This window comes from Lathyrus oleraceus, chromosome 4 (assembly GCF_024323335.1).
Source record: "Lathyrus oleraceus cultivar Zhongwan6 chromosome 4, CAAS_Psat_ZW6_1.0, whole genome shotgun sequence".
In the NCBI taxonomy this organism is placed as follows: domain Eukaryota; kingdom Viridiplantae; phylum Streptophyta; class Magnoliopsida; order Fabales; family Fabaceae; genus Lathyrus; species Lathyrus oleraceus.
In genome coordinates, this window is record NC_066582.1 from 320,817,907 (window position 1) to 320,822,339 (window position 4,433).

At 40.6% G+C, this 4,433-nt stretch overlaps 1 pseudogene; it reads right to left on the reverse strand.

Annotated features, from left to right (window-relative positions):
• Nucleotides 1–510: 510 nt before the first annotated feature.
• Nucleotides 511–610, reverse strand: LOC127076966 (uncharacterized; annotated as a pseudogene).
• Between the last annotated feature and the right edge of the window lie 3,823 nt (nucleotides 611–4,433).

A 4,433-nucleotide genomic window follows, 5' to 3' on the forward strand; every position in this document is an offset into this window, starting at 1 on the left:
ATTTACGAATCAACGATATCGAACTATATCTCCGAGTCTTACGACGAATTCGGGAATATCGTGCTGAAAACAATCTCCCTCCTATAGACCTTCCTGATCTCAAAGATTTTCCTTCTTTAACCGAGATGGCAGAACCAGCTCGTGCTCTTAGAGATTACGCCGCTCCATCGCAAGATGAACCGCATTCAAGTATTGCTCCGCCCGCAATCGAAGCAAACAACTTTGAACTTAAACCTTCGTTGTTGCAGGCTGTGCAACAGAACCAATTCTCTGGAAATCTTACCGAAGATCCAAACCTTCATTTATCCGTATTTGTCCAATACGCTGATACTGTTAAAGCTAATGGTGTCACTTCAGAGGCAATTCGACTTCGTCTTTTTCCTTTCTCATTAAGAGATAGCGCTAGAAGATGGCTTCAATCTCTTCCCTCCAACTCAGTCACCACATGGAACGAGTTGAAGAAAGTTTTTCTTGCCCGATATTTTCCACCAAGCAAAACAGCTATGTTAAGGGCCCAGATAAACGGATTTAAACAGAAAGACAACGAATCTCTTTTCGAAGCATGGGAAAGATACAAAGACATGATGAGACTTTGCCCACACCATGGTTTGGAAGACTGGTTAGTAATTCACACATTTTATAATGGTCTCTTATACAACACAAGGTTAACAATAGACGCCGCTACAGGTGGTGCACTAATGAACAAACCTTATGCTGATGCTTACCAGCTTATCGAGAGCATGGCCCAAAACCACTATCAGTGGGGAACCGAACGAACGAATGTGGAAAAACCTCAACCGAAAACTGGCATGTACGAGATAAGTAACCTTGATCACGTCAATGCAAAAGTGGATGCTTTGGTCCAGAAGATTGAAAGTTTAAACGTATCACCTCCAGCAGCCGTGGTTGCTATAACTCAGAATTGCGAGGTCTGCGGAATCCAAGGCCACACTCCTGCGGAATGTCAACTCTTGACTGGAATCCAAACAGAGCAAGTAAACTATGCTCAAGGAAGCCCCTATTCGAATACCTATAATCCAAATTGGAAGAACCATCCAAACTTTTCATATAAGAGTAATAATGCTTTATACGCACCTGGACAGTCTCCAAATCAAGCCCCATCTATACCTCCAGGATATCAGAAACAGAATCCTAACAATAATACCCCTAGAAAATCCAACTTGGAAATCATGATGGAAAACTTTATAGCTTCCCAACAACAAACCAATAAAGATTTCTTAAACCAGAACATACACACTGGCGAACAACTTAAACAACTAGCAAGCAAAGTAGATGCCTTGGCTACCCATAACAAAATGCTGGAAACGCAAATATCTCAAGTAGCTCAACAACAAGCACCTACCGCTGCACCAACTGGTACATTCCCTGGACAGCCCCAACCCAATCCGAGGAGCCAAGCTCATGCAATTATATTGAGAAGTGGAACGGAAGTGGAAGGACCGTCTGACCCAAGGACAGAAAACCAAAACCCTAAGAAATCTACTGAGGAAAGTGAACCTAAGGAAAAGGAAGAGAGTAATAAGGAAACCCTAGAAAAGAAGGAACCTTATGTACCTCCACCACCTTACAAACCACCTATACCTTACCCTCAAAGGCTTGTTAAAACCAAAGATGTAGGCCAATTTAGAAAATTTGTTGATCTCCTTAAACAATTAAACGTTACAATTCCGTTTACCGAAGCTATTACGCAGATGCCCTCATATGCTAAATTCTTAAAAGAAATTCTTTCTAATAAGAGGAAACTTGAGGATAGCGAAACCGTTACACTCCCTGCCGAATGTAGCGCTATAATCCAAAACATGCCCCCTAAACTCAAGGATCCGGGTAGCTTCTCTATACCCTGTCACATAGGAAAATTTGTCATCGACAAAGCCTTATGCGATTTAGGAGCCGGAATTAGCGTTATGCCCTTATCCATATGTAAGAAACTGGAGATGGGAGAATTAAGACCGACCAAAATGTCTGTGCAATTAGCAGATCGTTCCATCAAATATCCTGTAGGAATCCTTGAAAACGTTCCCGTACGCATAGGTCAGTTTTACATTCCCACTGACTTCACAATTATGGACATTAGAGAAGATGATACGACACCTATTATACTAGGAAGACCATTCTTAGCGACTGCCGGTGCAATCATAGACGTAAAACGAGGACGACTCACCTTCGAAGTAGGTGAAGAAAAAATTGAATTCATTCTTTCCCAATTCTTGAAAGCACCTGCAATAGAAGATACATGTTACTTCATGGATATCATCGACGAATGCATAAAAGAAGCAGAGTCAGCAGAAGACAAACCATCAGACTATCTTTTAGAGGACAAATCTAAACAATGCCTAGCAATAACACCAGATCCTACGCAGTGTCTTAACAAACCAACCCCTGATTTGAAAACACTTCCCAAAAATCTGAGATATGAATTCCTAGACTTAGAACTTGAACGACCTGTGATAGTTAATGCAGATCTAGGAAGACTCGAAACAGAAAAACTCCTACATATCTTAAGAAAATATCCAACCGCACTAGGATACCACATCACCGATCTTAAAGGAATAAGCCCTTCTATTTGTATGCACCGCATCATGTTAGAAGAAGACTGTAAAACCTCTAGGGAACACCAGAGAAGACTAAATCCGATCCTAAGTGAGGTAGTAAAGAAAGAAATAACCAAGTTATTAGAAGCAGGTATTATATATCCTATATCTGATAGCAAATGGGTTAGTCCTGTACACGTTGTACCCAAGAAAGGAGGCATAACCGTTATTGAAAACGAAAAAGGAGAAACTATAACTAAACGAATCGAATCGGGATGGAGAATGTGCATTGATTATAGGAAACTAAACAAAGCAACCCGAAAAGATCATTTCCCTTTACCATTCATTGACCAAATGTTAGAACGATTAGCTAAACATTCACATTTCTGTTATTTAGACGGTTATTCAGGATTCTTTCAAATACCAATTCACCCTGATGACCAAGAAAAGACAACATTCACATGCCCTTTTGGTACCTTCGCGTATAGACGAATGCCGTTTGGTCTGTGTAATGCCCCTGCAACTTTTCAAAGGTGCATGATGGCAATATTCGCCGACTTTCTCGAAAACATCATGGAAGTATTCATGGATGACTTTTCTGTATACGGACAAAGTTTCGAAGAATGCCTTGAAAACCTGGAAAGAGTTCTGGAGCGATGTGTAAAAGTAAACTTAGTACTTAATTGGGAAAAGTGCCACTTTATGGTACAAGAAGGAATTGTTTTAGGACACATCATCTCGAACAGAGGAATTGAAGTAGACAAAGCCAAAATAGAGGTAATCGAAAATCTTCAACCCCCAAGAACCGTGAGAGAAGTACGAAGCTTTTTAGGACACGCCGGTTTTTACCGACGATTCATCAAAGACTTCTCTAAGATAACTAAACCCTTAACCAGACTGTTGATGAAAGATGCTGAATTCATATTCGACGATAACTGTTTAAAAGCATTTCAAACTCTTAAACAAGCATTGATCTCCGCACCCATTATGCAGACACCAGACTGGAATGAACCATTCGAAATAATGTGCGATGCTAGTGATTATGCTGTAGGTGCTGTTTTAGGACAAAGAAAGGATAAAAAGCTTCACGTTATATATTACGCTAGCAGAACCCTGGATGAAGCGCAGATGAATTATGCCACAACCGAAAAAGAACTCCTAGCAGTGGTATTTGCGCTAGATAAATTTCGTTCTTACTTGGTAGGAGCCAAAATAATAGTTTACACTGATCACGCTGCTATCAGGTACCTTTTAACAAAAAAAGATGCTAAACCTAGACTCCTAAGATGGATCTTGTTACTACAAGAATTCGACTTAGAAATCAAGGACAAGAAAGGAACTGAAAACGTAGTAGCAGACCACCTCTCTAGACTTGAGAACCTTGAACCAGAAAGAACATCCATTAATGATGATTTCTCGTATGATAAACTCATAGCTACTTTGGAAGAGAACAACTCCGACATGCAAGTAGAAACCACCTTAGCTATATCTGTCATACCATGGTACGCTGATCTAGTCAATTATTTAGCTGCCGGAATAGTTCCACCTACTTTATCTTACCAGCAGAAGAAACGATTCTTCCACGACATAAAACACTATTACTGGGATGATCCCTTACTTTTCAAAAGAGGCCCCGATGGTATTTTCCGTCGATGTATACCCGAAGAAGAGGTAGAAAATATAATCCAACACTGTCACTCTGCGCCTTATGGTGGTCACACAAGTACATCCAAGACCTGCTCTAAAATCCTACAAGCTGGCTTTTATTGGCCAACTATATGGAAGGACGTACATGCGGCTATTAAGGAGTGTGACAGATGTCAACGCACGGGAAACATATCTAGACGTGACGAGATGCCACAAAAAGGTATTTTGGAAGTA